The sequence below is a fragment of the Salmo salar genome, chromosome 03 (assembly GCF_965601325.2).
Source record: "Salmo salar chromosome 03, fSalSal1, whole genome shotgun sequence".
In the NCBI taxonomy this organism is placed as follows: Eukaryota; Metazoa; Chordata; class Actinopteri; order Salmoniformes; family Salmonidae; genus Salmo; species Salmo salar.
This window is the reverse complement of record NC_138293.1, coordinates 72942501-72958415: the sequence shown is the minus strand read 5'-3', so window position 1 is coordinate 72958415 and position 15915 is coordinate 72942501. Positions and strand designations below refer to the sequence as shown.

The 15915-nt window shown below is 45.7% G+C and overlaps 1 protein-coding gene across 5 annotated transcripts in view; it reads left to right on the top strand.

The window, feature by feature from the left end:
* Positions 1–15915, top strand: part of LOC123741697 (RNA binding protein fox-1 homolog 3) — a 385849-nt gene that overhangs the window by 145421 nt on the left and 224513 nt on the right. The window lies entirely within an intron of this gene.

The following is a 15915-nucleotide window of genomic DNA, read 5'->3' as shown; positions in this document are numbered from 1 at the left end:
GTGGCCACATGGGAGTGCATGAATATCCATGTTCATTTGCATACGTGTGTACACAGTAGTCCTACATGTGGGACTATGTATGCACGTGTTTGTGTACAGTTTATGCGTTCACCAAACGTGTGAAGTGTATTTGTATCACAAATGTGTAGTAGAGATCAGTATGCTAGTGTCCATACCCACCTGCTGTCCCGTGTGTGTGTGTGATGCGTGCTGTGTGTATGTGGACCAGATGAAGAGTGGGTGTTCTCAGTGTGGGGCTGATATAGACAGTACCATGCCCCATCACTATGTCAAGGCTAATGGGTACACAGGTCAGCAGGGGTGGACACAGAGTTGGCCATGTAGACTGATGTATGTCAGCACAACAACACCTTTCTCTCAGGCCTGGATAACAATAGGCCTTAGTGTAGTTCACTACAAGTCCATTAAATAAGGACTCATAGAAAACCTCTGTTTTCTAATGTAAGGAAATATACTGGATATTCAGCTGACAAAATGCAGGGAAAATTCTGTTGTAGATTCAGTTGACATTTGGATATAGATTGATCTGAAGATGGCAATTAAACAAAATCCAGAAGCTAGGCATCTGGTGAGGCAGAGGATGCTATTGGCTGGCAGAGCATTACATTTTTTTTACCATTACCATGATGAACCCCAGAATGGATTATCTCACCATGCTAAACAGTGGGTTTTGCAAATGTGATGTATGAAAGAGGTTTGTGCGTTCTTGTGTTATTTGTCCATTTCCGTGACCTGGCTGGTGCTCAGTGATGTAGTATTGGTCTGATTAATGATGATCAGGTCTAACACGTGCGCTCACATCCAGACAGACCTTCCTTTTCTGGCCCTTATGAAAATGAATAGTCACCTCAAATCCCTAGAACGATAGCAGGCTGTCGACGAGCGCCGCTTTCTAAAGTGAGTCGATAAAAATGAGAACCATTCCGCCAATTACAGAAGATTAGGTTCCCCTCCACCAATCTGAATCCTTAAACCCCTTATGTTTGTACAGCTCTGTGTGTGGAATGGAATTCAGCCACAAGATCTGAGCAGAATAGCAATAAAAAGAAGGTAAAAAGTTCTGAGTGAAACTGTGATAAAAATAGCCACATGATAATTGATACAGTAGTGTGTTGCGCTTGGCTGTAATTAAGTGAGCAACAGAGGTTGTCAGTTGTAAGGAGGATAGAACAGACTACCCTGGTGTATTTAAAACACTGGAGCATTTATCATGTCATTCTATGCTTTATAGAGGGTGCTTCTGGGATAGCCTGGTTTTCTTTGCTTCGTTTATCTGGGTCTTGTGCTTTATAGCTCCGGTTAGACGCTTTGTACTGGTTCTTGATCCCAATGTACACAACGGAAAGTATGAAACTATTGTCTCCGGGGCCCCTCGGAAAAGCTTATCTTCTATTTTTAGTCGTCTTCTCCTCATTGTAGCCTCGGTCTCATGCTTACGTCTGACGGTTGTGCCATAAAATATCTGTGCTTCATCCCCGCCAAGCCGGCAGCCGGAGACAACTCTCACCCACACATTAGTGATCTATGAGCCATATAACACAGGGCCCTGCACTACCTCCTGAAATACAGGGGACCACAGCTGTGTCACCCTCTCCATGTGATAGCACCTATATGCGGTGAGAGCTCAATATTAGCGTAATGCGCTAACCGTTTATTTCACATCACTCACCACCACTTATCACAGAGCTAGACACCAACCGGGACATACTGAACCAAAAAATATCCTAAAGATAAAAATCCCATTTCACTAGAGGGTGTTTGTGTGACAGTGATTTATGCTGAGAGCATCCTGCCACCTCATTGAGATGGGAGTGAGTTCTGGGTGGCTAAATCAATTTGTGCTAAGGCCGTCGGTGCTAGTATTGGTTTCGTGATATGATCTTTGTTGTCCTTTTTTTTTAGAGGTCAGTGCAGATGCAATGACAAGGGCAAAGAACCTGAGCTCTACTCTCTGTTTCTGAGCTGGCAAACCATCCCCCACCAGGGAATTGTGGGAAAAGGAAGCTTGGTTCTAAAGAGTATATGTTTGTCAGGGTTCAAACCGAACGTAACATCTATTACACTGCCAATTCATTTCCTCCCAGTCAGATCTTGATGGAATGTCTGAGGTTAGACACGAGAATGGTCCTTACATTAGTCACTGTAATTACTCAGTGATTGTGACACAGATCTCCAAGGCGTTCCAAGAGTCATGTAGTAGTAGTAATAGCTAGCTAGCAGAGAGAGGGCAGAGAGAGCGGGGGTGATAATACTATAATGCTGCTAGTGGATGGAGGAATCTGACACCAGCAGGCCAGATGTTAGAGAGCTGTGTACAGGAAGATAATATATATCTGTAAGGTGTGTCATCATGTCACATGATCCATCCCTACTGATCCAGCCAGTCTTCTGTTCTGACGTCTCACAACTAGGCAACTATGGAACGTAAGAAAACCGACCCACTACTTTGGAGGCTTCCCCATATGAATCACACTCAGACCAAGGTCATGAATTTGATTATACCTTGTTTTAAGATATTATATTGAGCAATGTTAACTATTGCACAAATGACATAGGAATTGCTCATCAGTTGCCAACGGATCAACTCCATGAAATTACAAAGCAGTTACAAAATCACAATCATGTATCAATATGTCAATGCAATGTTCTTTCTAGAGTATTTACAGTGTTCCTACACGTCCAGTATATTCATAACAAACGATTCTAAATGAGAGGAAGAGAAGATTGACATGAAGTAGCATTGCACCATGACGCTCAGATGACTGTGTTCTTGTGCATGCAGAGAAGTGTAGCTAGCTATGTGTTCAGTTTCTAAAAGGTTTCCTATGATGTATGCTATCTTCTAGCTGGCTAATCAACCCCAGCTGCAAAACTTTACGTTGTTGGTCATAACAGGTGGGAGGGGACAAAGGTCCCACACATGTAAATCCATCCTCTCTTATCTCCAATTGCCTTTCATTTTCCTATATTGCCTGCTGCCGAGAAATAAGACGCTGAGACACATTTTTAATTAAGTGCAGTTTTAGCTTCATTGAATTTATAAAAACACAATGGGAGAAAAGAGAGAGGTATTTTTCCTGTCTCATTAATCACAGTGCTTCCATGTCTGATACGGCGGCGGTACAGGGAAGAGAACCAGGCTGCAACTGTGGAGTGGAATATTTGAACATCTCAGCACTGATGTGTGCAAAGCGGAGTGTTTGTCTGCAGGGGAGGCTTTGAAATTTCATCCACTCCAGCCCTTTTAACTCGGCAGAGGGAATGTGTGTCTCGCTCTAGTTGGCCAATGGCTGTTACGGGGGCTCAGTGCCCCCCACCCCTCCTCTCCTCTCCCCCTTCTCCGTCTCCCTCCTCCTCACCACCATTCCATGACCTGCTCTGTGTCAGATAGTTTAATGTGAAATTGCTTTTCTTTCAAATTTCCCCCTGGAAACGCAGGTCACTGCAAAATGTTACATCTCATAATGGCATGTTATTGTTGTTCTTTCATATGAGTCCTTGCCTTAGAAGTGGAGGATTCCAGTGGCCTGCTAAGGTTACAGACAGCTGTTTCTCCCCGCCCCGCCCCGCTCCTGCCCATCTCTGATTCCACGCAAAGCCTTCAGTCGTGCTCATGGTAACCCTGCTGAAAAATGTATCAACACCACTCTATGATTACTCTATACATTAGTGGGGCTTAAATTTAATTTGTTGGCAGGGCCCGGCGGTAAAGCTATGGGCCTGGCCTATCAGAGGCACTTTGTAAAGGCCCTGGAAGAGCCTCCTGGGGTGATCCTATCAGTCAGACACACTGACTGTCAGCAGACACGCTCTGTTAGTCAGCAGCACTGTGGCCCTCCCAAGCCCAGACGCTGGCGCTCAGCGCTCCACTGGGGCAGGGCTGTGGGCATCGTGGCTCCCCACCTGCCAATCAAACACCCAGCCAGGACCACGACCTCTGGCCCCATGTTGAAATGGATGCTCTTCAACAGGTGATCCAACAGACAAGACTATATACCCATAGCAAGGCCACAGCACCAGTAGATACGTATTGTACTGTAATGTTAGCACAGTACACTTATTATGTTAGCAAATCCTGATGGGGTATTAGCCTTGATGATTCACCTGAATCTAAAGCTACTGCTGGTATCTCTTAGGTGGCCTTAACATGACCATACATACTGTGAAGGAGAAGGTATGTCTAACTCTAAAGGGTTTCACTGAAAATGTCTAATGTGTTGAGACCAAAAGCCTTTTCTCCCCAGCAGTTAAGGAGAAAGGCTTGTTGCTAGTTGGTGTATATATGCATTTCTCTTGCCTTTTGAAATGTGTAGCTAGTATTTTTAGCTTTGCATTTTCATCTCCCTGAATGGCTGGCAAAATGGCTTGAGCTCAGGCCTGTCTAGGCTGCTTTACCAGAGCTCACAGTCACAGTACAGGCAGAAAAAAGGTATGTTTTTATCAGAGCTCACAGTCACAGTACAGGCAGAAAAAAGGTATGTTTTTATCAGAGCTCACAGTCACAGTACAGGCAGAAAAAAGGTATGTTTTTATCAGAGCTCACAGTCACAGTACAGGCAGAAAAAAGGTATGTTTTTAGAGGTTTTCCCAGGGAGAAATATTTAAACTGGTTACAAAAAAAAAACAAGAAGCAGTTACACTACTGTGCGGCTTTAATTGGGATCCCTTTTCATTTCAAACGTTTTTAAATATCTGGAATGGAACACGCACTGTAAAGCGCTTTACAAATCTTCCCAGATACATTACTTTGACCTCAGAGTCAGATTGGTTCAAAGCATATGTGTTCATAACATGTACCTTGGAACATAATAGCCCAGCTCCACCATTCAACACAGAACCATGTAGGGGCCCTTACTCACAATATAACGTGAGACGGGAGTCAAAGGTTGACAGTGACTTTCGGTTCTACCAGACTGTGGAGAAATGCAATTTTCGATTTCATAATGTTTGATAATCTTCGTGTGAAACCCGACTAACCAGATTCCTCACCTGTTACCTTACACTCTTAGAAAGAAAATATGCTATCTAGAACCTAAAATGGTTATTTGGCTGTCCTCAGTAGGAGAACCATTTGAAGAACCCTTTTTGGTTCCAGGTAGAAAGAACCCTTTTGGTTCAAAGTAGAACTATTTTGGGACACCTCCGTCCCCCAGTGACACGTGAAATATAGACTGATAATGGCTCTGCTACTTCCTTAACACTGATCTCCACGAACTCTCTGTCTGACAGGCTGGCCTACCGCATGTATCATAATGAGAGGATCTCCGCTCCATCAATTAGGTGTACCTTAAGATGCTGTCTGAACTTCTGTGAGGTACACAGGGAAAAAAGCCCCAGATGAAGGATTTGCCCTAGACTCAGGGGAACTGATGAGCGCTTTCCCTTTGTGTGCAAATAACATTCGGCGGAACGTCAGCTCTTTCCGCCGTCCGATTCAGAGCCATCCCAGTGTTTCTTCCTCTTCTTCTGATGGCTGGGTGTGTGTTAGATCTGTCCCTGAGGCGGTGTTACGGAGAGGAGCATCTCAGCATAAATACCAGCTATCTCCACCACCACCTACCTCCACCACCACCACCACCTACCTCCCACCACCACCACCACCTACCTCCACCACCACCACCACCACCTACCTCCACCTCCACCACCACCTACCTCCACCACCACCACCACCACCACCTACCTCCACCACCACCTACCTCCACCACCACCACCACCTACCTCCACCACCACCACCTACCTCCACCACCACCACCACCTACCTCCACCACCACCACCACCTACCTCCACCACCACCCCACCCCTACCTCCACCACCACCACCACCTACCCCAGCTACCTCCACCACTACCACCTACCTCCACCACCTACCTCCACCACCACCACCACCCACCTACCTCCACCACCACCACCACCCACCACCAACACCTACCTCCACCACCACCACCTACCTCCACCACCACCACCTACCTCCACCACCACCACCTACCTCCACCACCACACCTACCTCCACCACTACCACCTACCTCCACCACCACCTACCTCCACCACCACCACCACCTACCTCCACCACCACCACCTACCTCCACCACCACCACCACCACCCACCACCACCACCTACCTCCACCACCACCACCTACCTCCACCACCAACACCTACCTCCACCACCACCTACCTCCACCACTACCACCTACCTCCACCACCACCTACCTCCAACATCACCACCACCTACCTCCACCACCAACACCTACCTCCACCACCACCTACCTCCACCAGTCTCTTAGAGGGAGATGAGGAGAAGCTCTGTCATTTTCTCTCCCTCTCAGTGGTTCACTTTGAATTATTTAATTACTTTGCTTGAGACTTGAGCAATTATACCTCGCGCTGCATATCTGTTAATTATATCTGACCTCACGTTCCCGCTGTTCTATTAATTGTTCACCGAGATGACACTCTTAGATAACTGTCAGTGTCATATTCACATTGTACAGTACAATATAATAGGAAGATGGAATAGGGAGATTTAATATTGCAGGTTGGTTCTGTGTAGCTGGGTAGCGGTTAGCATTGCCTTCTTGCCGTCGTCCATATTCCAGGTGGGGCCATAATGGTACTGATGCCCCCTGGTTCGTCCTCTTAACCTGAGCCCTGCCATTGTTGCCATTGGTTACCCATGTGCCCCGGAGCCCATATGCACCGGAATGTTTTGTTAATTATAACTGATGTTCAGAGACCTCCAAACTCTGATCCCCCGTCCATGTTGTGCGCTGCATGCAAATGTTGCCAATGAATTTCAATCAGCCTGGCCCCTCTAACAACTGCATGCTTAAAACTCCTGGAGTACATGTCTCTAAAACATACTCAGTGTTTCTAGCCCCGTCTACATCCGTTGAGTGTTTGCAGCTTAATTGCATCCATTCCCTAAAAGTGCTGTTTGAAATTGCTGCTGCTGTAGTTTTTTTGCTATTTTTTGTCTCCTTTTGCTACCCGTCATTCATTTTGATAAGCAACCCCTTCATTTATTGGTATTCAGCTTGAGGTGGCGCGAGTGGCAATCTGTTTAAGAGAGGGGATGGCACCTTTCGCTTAAGGCTGCCTGGCCATCCTGGAGAGCTGGGTGCGTATGCTCGGACAGCTAGCCTTAGAGTTAGTGAGTGTCACTGTGGAGGAACCCGGAGCTCAGTAACATGCCCTCCGGCCCTGCCTGCCTCCCTCCCTCCCTCCCTGCCTGCCTGCCTGCCTCCCTCCCTCCCTCCCTGCCTGCCTGCCTGCCTGCCTGCCTGCCTGCCTGCCTGCCTGCCTGCCTGCCTGCCTGCCTGCCTGCCTGCCTGCCTGCCTGCCTGCCTGCCTCCCTCCCTCCCTCCCTCCCTGCCTCCCTGCCTCCCCTCCCTCCCTCCCTCCCTCCCTCCCTCCCTCCCTCCCTCCCTCCCTCCCTCCCTCCCTCCCTCCCTCCCTCCCTGCCTGCCTGCCTGCCTGCCTGCCTGCCTGCCTGCCTGCCTGCCTGCCTGCCTGCCTCCCTCCCTCCCTCCCTCCCTCCCTCCCTGCCTGCCTGCCTGCCTGCCTGCCTGCCTGCCTGCCTGCCTGCCTGCCTGCCTGCCTGCCTGCCTGCCTGCCTCCCTCCCTCCCTCCCTCCCTCCCTCCATCCCTCCCTCCCTGCCTGCATTCGTCCCTCCCTGCCTGTCTGCCTGCATCGCTGCCCGGCTTGAGGGGAAGGGAGGGGTGTAAGGCTGGAGCTGCAGCCACAATCCATTACCTAAGCAAGGGGAGAAAAAGGAGGGAGAGAGAGATTGAGTTAAGGGCTAGGGCACCTCTGAGTTCTGTCTTCTGCATGCTAATTTAGCTAGCCGCTACGAGAGGGATCAAAATCCTCTGGCTGAGACGTGGCCTCTCAACCCATCAGGCCTGGATATCCCCTACCCCTTTGCATTACTATAGAACAGCTACAGTGTGTTCTCTACATATAGCTAGCTGACTAAAGTCAACCTCTGTGATATGTAGAGAGATTTCTGCTCTGTGAAAAATGTAGCCAGAAAAATGTTGGATACACTGATCTTATTATCCATGACCATACTAATGATAACTCAAAAATGCAGAGCTACTTTCACAAAATGCTCTCTGGTTTGGTTAATTGGTCTCAGTGATGGTATTTACGCTGGGGAATGGCTGGTTTATTTTAAACATGTTATTTCTTCATTAAACGTGTTTGACTTTTATGTGTGTGACCCTGGCACTGTAGTTGCATAGTGCTGAAATGTAGTTGAATTATAATGGTTGAATTACGTTGTCCACTCTTACCATCCACTGAATTGTCACATCTCCTGCCTTTCTTCAGTGGTCATTGTTCTGATTCCATCTCCCATGCAGGCTAGACAGACAACCCGATGAGTATTTGTGCCCGAGCAATGAGACGCGGGGTGATTGTGAGCCACTGCTGGAAGCTATCACTATCCGAGTGGAAAATACACATGACAACTGGTTTACCGGTTCCAAATGAGAAGCCACCATGAACGGGGGAAAGCAACCCTGGATTGGTGCACACCGACATTGATACATTTCACCAATGGTTCTGTGCTGAGATGTGTCTAATCTTTGCTGTGCCTCTCGGTGAGGTAGGACCCCAACACTCTCTCATTATTTGACAACAAAACATTCACAGTGTGTATTCAGCCGGGTTCAGCCAGCCACAATACACTCCCCGCATACACAAGTCCCCTGTGTGGGATCATAAAGTGGCTCTATAGCCCAGCATTAAAGGGGCCAGCAGTTAAAATGCAGCCTCATCCACTCCTCCACTTTAACCAGAGAGTGGTTGAATAGAGAACTAAATAAAACAGCCTGTCAATAGCCTTTAATTTTGAATAGAGAACAAATACAATTCAATAGCCTGGTAATGGCCTTCATTTTCCTCCAGACTCTTGATATTGATTTGATGGCTTAATTTGACTTTGGCAGGTGGGATGCGATTGGCAATGTTTACAGCTGCATGCAATTTACCCCAAACAACATAATAAACAACAAATATGCAGTCGTTCGACAACACAACTGTTTTCCATGGCACTGCATCCTGGGCCATCTGAATGTATTGGACCACATGGGGATCTGTTGGCAGGTCCAGGCTCCACGTTTACACCCAAAATGTTATTTTGATTTCACCGACACTAAGATAATGTTTCATAACACACAGTCAGTCATAAATCAGCCCATCTGTCTGTTTGAGCGCCTCAGTATTCATCAAATCTGTCTCTGTGTCTCTGTGTGCTGGGTCTCTCTCTGTTCTCTCTATCTTCTCCCTTCTCTCTCTCTTTCTCCCTCTGTCTGCTTGACCACAGGGACTCGTTCTCGCTCCACACGGATTTACTGATGGCTGTCAGCTCAATGAGCTTGTTCTCCTGAGATTGCATTTGAGCCAGATTCCTGATCCTTCCTCTTCCTCCTCTTCCTCATTCTTTTTTTGCTCTTTCTCTCTCCCTCTTACAGACACACACACGCACACGCACACGCACACACACACACAGAACATTATCCAGTTTGGCTGTATTTCACAGCACGATATTCAAAATGAATCATTGGGAACTGTGTGAAAGTGAGTGGATGGTCGATGTGTCACTCACTCCCATCAGCTTATTCATATAGACGACTATACAATGAGTGCAGTCTGCAGCTGATTCCAGTCACATCAGCAACCCTAATGGAACCAGTCCCATTGGCTGACTACTGCATATTATGGGAAATCAATCTTCCTTTTTTATACTGCTTGGTCTATTATGCCAACACGAGTCTTGAAAAGATGGCTTGTCTTATTTAACATGATATTTGATAGAGATATTTTTACCCTTCATGATCTAGTGAAACCGTACACAGATTATATATATATATATATATATATATATAATATATATATTTTCTATATTGAATTACATTTTGCAAAAGAGTTATGATTTTATCAAGGTATTTATTGACATAGTATACATCTATACTGGAAAATAAAGTGCTACCAACATGTATTTGTTGAATGAAATTCTGTGTAATTATTTTTCCACTGGCTGCCATATCCATGAGTATATTTCTCCAGACATTCCATATAGAACAGGCTGTTACGTACTGTACGCCTCACAGTACAGGAATACAGGCGTGTTAAGCTCTCTCATCTGGTAGGTGTGCCGCCACCCGTCCTCTGTCTCTTTCCTGTCATCAAAGGGGAGAGGAGAAGTCTTTACACAAGAAGACTCCTAGTGATTGTGACTCTTAAGTCTTGCCTAGGTGAACACTTTTGATCAGTGTCTGAATATTTCAAATCTAATTTCAATGGGAGACTGGTTTGAGGGAGTTAAATTCTTAGTAGAGAATCAAAGCCTGTCTGGCTCATGTCATGCTAATGATTTTTTTATTCTCTGTCGCTGTCAAAACAGAAGCACTTCTTTCATTGTTTTTAATGTTGTTTTCTCTTCCCTCCCTCCTTCCCTCACAAGTATTTCATAAACGAGTGCGGGGAACGATGATGCCTAGATAGAAATCCTGTGTCATTTACATGACTGATTACAGTGCAATTTCACACTTATTTGCATGGCTATACTGAACATCCTCGCAGAACTAATGGATTGTTGGAGGGAGCTGCTGCCGTGCAAGGCTAGCTAACACTGGCCATGCAAATGAGCACAGAGACACTGATGGTCTGCTTTATTAAGCTCAGGAGTATCTGCTCAATAAGACACATTCAGAGCTGCTGCCTGCACGCCTCTCTCTCTCCCCTCTCTCTCTCCCCTCTCTCTCTCTCTCTCTCCTCTCTCTCTCCCCTCTCTCTCTCGCTCCCCTCTCTCTCTCCCCTCTCTCTCTCCCCTCTCTCCCCTCTCTCTCCCCCTCTCTCTCCCCCCCTCTCTCCCCCCTCTCTCTCTCCCCTCTCTCCCCTCTCTCTCCCCCCTCTCTCTCCCCTCTCTCTCTCCCCCTTCTCTCTGCTGCTGCTTGCTTGAAATATAATATTTGCATACAAGGTTGAGGCAGCGCTATCATTTCCTGTGTGCAGTGATGGGCTATTTTAATGTCCTCATTTCAAATCGGTTAGGTTTTGGTGAAAGATAGAGAGAAATGTTTGTGTTTTGTGGAGTGGGTAGAGAGAGTGTGTTCCTGTTCTGCACCGTTGGTATGCTGCTTTAATGAGGGTTGTGTTGACGTCATGGGTTCCTATGCCTGCTGAACATTGTGTTATAATGTAGTCAGCTGTACCGAGCAATACAGACCAAAATATCTTCATTACTGCTTAATTGGAAATTGTAACAAGTTCTAAAAGGGTAACAGGGTTTGCTCATTTCTGCCTGGGATGTTGTTTATAGCCTGATCTGAGGATTTCACTAGGGTCTTTATGAGAGGCTGCAGGAGATATCTGCTACTTTTTCATTAGGCCTGTAATGTTTATAAGATTGCTTCATAGGGAATGTTGATGCGGTGGGATTGCTAGTTTATGTTGTGCAGTGTGATGGGTGACTGTGGCCATTATCAAATGAATGCTCTGCAAACCCAAAGCTGCTTCAATAACATGAGGGTTATCACATTTTTTGGTGATCATTATTTTCGATATTATGACATTAATAATTTCTCCTCATACTTTTATGTATGTACATAAAATGATTATAAAATAAAAGTTTTATTGGAATCAACATCTCTCGCCACATATCTCGTTTATAATCTATAAAACAAGTGGGAACTTTTCCAATCTCATCTCCTCAGAACAACTAGCAATTCATTTCCACTTGTTGTAATTGCTTCTTCCAGTTAAAATGAATGATGGCCAAGTCCATGCAGATGTTGTCTGGGTTTAGGTCCATTTGTTCTCATGGACCATTTACAAGGTAGCTTCCCAGGGTCAGTCATTGCTCTCACTGCTGTTTACCGAGCTACGTTGCTTCTCTGTTTTATATCATCCTTTGTTTCTTATTGTCTTCCCTGGCTTCCATCATAAGCAGCGTGCTAATGCACAGCGTGGCTTTAAGGAACCAGGCTGAAATATATTAGTGCTCACCCCCAGATTATTTTCTAGAAATGGATTTGGGACTATTTGAACAGTGGCAGTGTAGCGGCAACATTAGCAGAATATATGAAACTCTGACTTTAATACAGCGGAGTGAGAAGACGGTGTGAACTGAGAATGGCTGTCTGATAAACAGCACTACACTATGCCTGCTCCCAGCGCCACACAGGGAATTACTGGGAGTCAAGGGGGAGCTTGATGCAGTCTGAAAATAAAAATATATCTGAAAACCATTGAGAGAAAGGTTGACATTAGGCTGACTTTGTGTACTGTCGTCTCTTTCTCCTACACTAAGCCTCCAGTGCCTGGCCCTCCACATTGTGACACATTTCTTATGTCCCTCCTGTTTGCCTTCTCTCTCTCTCTCTCTCTCTCTCTCTCTCTCTCTCTCTCTCTCTCTCTCTCTCTCTCTCTCTCTCTCTCTCTCTCTCTCTCGGCCTAGCTGTGCCTAGGGCTGGTGATCAGATTTAGTGCTGTATTCTCTCTCTGTCTCCTAGAGATGAGTGACAGATGGTAGCCATTAGTGTATATTCCATGCATCTGTTGCAAAGCACTAATTTATCTCATTAGAAGGACGTGTGTGGAGGAGTGTGTAGGACCAGGACACTGTTTCATTATGTGTGTAAAACAGAGGGAACGAGTAGAGCTGCCTGGCTAAGAGAGAGACAAATAGAAAGAGAGAGAGAGGGAGAGAGAGTAGAGAGACACAGGCACGTGTGTGTGTGTGTCTCCGTGCACATATCCGTGTGTGTTTGTGGGCGAGTGATACCTGCGTGTGTATGTGGGTGTTTGTGTGATGCCTGCCAGCGTGTGTGTGTGTGTGTGTGTGTTAGAGAGAGTGGGCGGTAGTGAGCACCAGATTGGACCCACTGTGCTTCTTGTACCCGGGGTCATGATGTATAATCACTTGCCTTCTAACCATTACCAATACACCAATACACACACACACACACACACACACACACACACACACACACACACACACACACACACACACACACACACACACACACACACACACACACACACACACACACACACACAGACACACACACACACACACACACACACACACACACACACACACACACACACACACATACAGACCCAGACCAGGTGTGTGCTGTGCCTCAGCTCTCAATGGGTCAAATTGCAGAGCAGGTGGGCACATCCCCACCAACACATAGAAGTAAACACACACTCACATACTCAATCAAAGGCATGTACACACGCTTCACTGGCACACTAGCACAATTAGTATTGAATATGGATGTTACTGTGCAGACCATTGTGCAGAGTGCCAGGATTCCTGGTCATATTGCTTGTAGCCCTTTACACTCGTACCAACATACAGGTTGAAAATGGAAGGTTTGGGATGCAGTTCCTGTACAGTAACATGCTATACATGATGTCAGAGCTCTGGCTCTGAACCTCACAGGGCTGTATGGGTTTAGACTGACAGCCGTTCTGAACTTCAGCACCACGCGTGACAGAAGTTTCCTCAATCACTCCCAGTAATTGGGCAACTTTTGCAAAAATGTTGTCTGAGTGAGGGAAACGCTTTAAATTACGAGGACTCAATGTATTTTGAATGATGAGACGTTGAGGATTATAATGCTGCCTTAATTTCATACACTTCACATTTCCAAATCATAAAACTCATGTCAAAGATAGTGTCAGTGTTTATGATCACTATGTTTGATGTACAGTTACAAGATGACATGGCACCATACCCTGGGTTGTTCTGAACAGAATGAGCCTATGGTTGTTGTATTGTGAAGAACATTTGCCGCGGACCGCATGACTCCATTTAATGTGCAACAAAATGACTATCTACTTCTATGAATTGCCTTGTGAAAGCCTTCAAGATCATATTTTATAATTTAGCTAGTCATGTTGGCAAGCTTTCAAATGATGCCCAGCTGACCCAGATTGTGATTAGTTAATGGACCGTTTTTGGATTGCGTAAACAACAACAGTAATTGTGTAAAGGCGGGGATGCAGGGCTGTGTTCCAAACAAAACAACTACAAGTGTGCTTGAACTTTGTGTCCTTATCTTTAGTCTAATAATTGTCCCCTAATCTACAAACTGTTCCCTTTTCATTTTTACCATGCGTATGCTTTCCGTATTTCTTCTGTCGGAAAACATTTCAATTTAGCCCTATCCATATAGGCCAATTCCCACCAGTGTAAGGGGTTAACCGCACTACTATTTTTATCATGGTAACCATTATATTTCTAGTGGCGGTTTGAGAAAAGCTATACGAGAGCCTGAAATGTAGCAAAACAGCCAAGGGTGGAATATCATCCGCCTTGCTGTTGGGCTCATTTTCATTTCCATTCAAGACGCTAACCAAAGTGGATTAGGACGGCCTGTTTTCTGCATGCAATCTCCTCTTAAACCCCCAAAAGATTGTTTCAGCACATATTCATGAATAAAGAGCGACTTTAAGGAGATTTGGCATCTGGGCTCTTATTGACCTGGCTATATGGTTTTCGCTGGGCTATCTCCCAGCCCAGGGGAAGGATTTAGTCTGCCTAGGAAAATCTCCTATTTCTCCTCACATAAAACTCCAATAAAAGCCACCTGGTGACCTCTGTGTGTCTGCGCTGAGGAGATGAAACTGTAGTGACCTATAGCCATTCACAGGGGCCAGGAGTTAAACGCTGTGGATCTGTCTCCCAGGCTAGAGCTCTCACTGGCAGGGTCGCTGGCACCAGAGGTCACATGGTTTCATAAGACCCACACGGAACCAGGGATGTGTGAGGGCGTTGTATAGGAGTATGTCTAAGTGTGATAGGGTATAGGTTTGTGTGTGCCGTTTTGTGTCCGTGTTTATGTTAAACACACAATAATATAGGAATAATAATATTATATATAATAGGTGTACAGTTGTGCTAGAATGTAGAGGAATAGGTGTGTTTTATGTACGAGTGTGTCTACAAAGCATTACCATAGACCCTTGGACCCTTACATGTATTTGAAGTCCTTTCCATCAAATGTCCATGCCAGTCCTCTGCTGTGTCTGTGTTCACACACAGGTCGGTGCCTGCAGCCATGCTGGTTGAAGTGGTGAGTGTGGTAGTGGGTGGCTCAGATGGCTGACTCCTGTGTCTGTGTTGAAGTGTTTTTGTTGAGCAGGTCATGTGGAGGTCTCCATTCACCATGGTGACAGATGTAGGGAGGCATGCACATCGCTATAAGTGGGGATTCTTGTTATGCATTGATCAAATTAGACCTTGGCCGTGCGTGAGAATGTTCATTTAAATGTCAACCCTCATATCGACAGACCGAATGAAATATGGAGAATTTGGCGGAATTGTTGGGATGTCAGATGCTGTTTTTCTGTCTTTGATGATGGCAGCAGCCAATAGGAAGCTGATTCTAGGGTCGGCTTCATCATGTCAAGTCAATATTCCAAACAGGAAATAGACAATATTCTGATATGGGAATAGGATGCTAAGAATGAAATGGTTCAGTGGTGAACCTGCCCTCATAGTGTACATACCATCTAGAAACATCACGTGACTCCACAACGCCACAGCGATACACCATTCCACTATAACTAATATAGCTAACCCATTGAATAATTCAGCAAATTGACTCGATGTACTCTTTAGCTATTGGAGAGAAAGAATCAAGCATCAGTTCTCATTGGCTCAGTGTTATGATATGAATTACATTACTGCTGCTGGGGTTTGACGTGTTGAATCATTGGAAGCTGTGTGTGAGCGAATAACAAAGGGGTTTCTGCCATAGTGGTGTTTGAGAGTCAGTTAGTGAGGCACCTGGCGCTTCCCAAACTCCTATTGTCTCCCGCCGAATAGAAAACAATTAGCCCAAAGGTTGTTTTACATGGCAGTACATGATACAC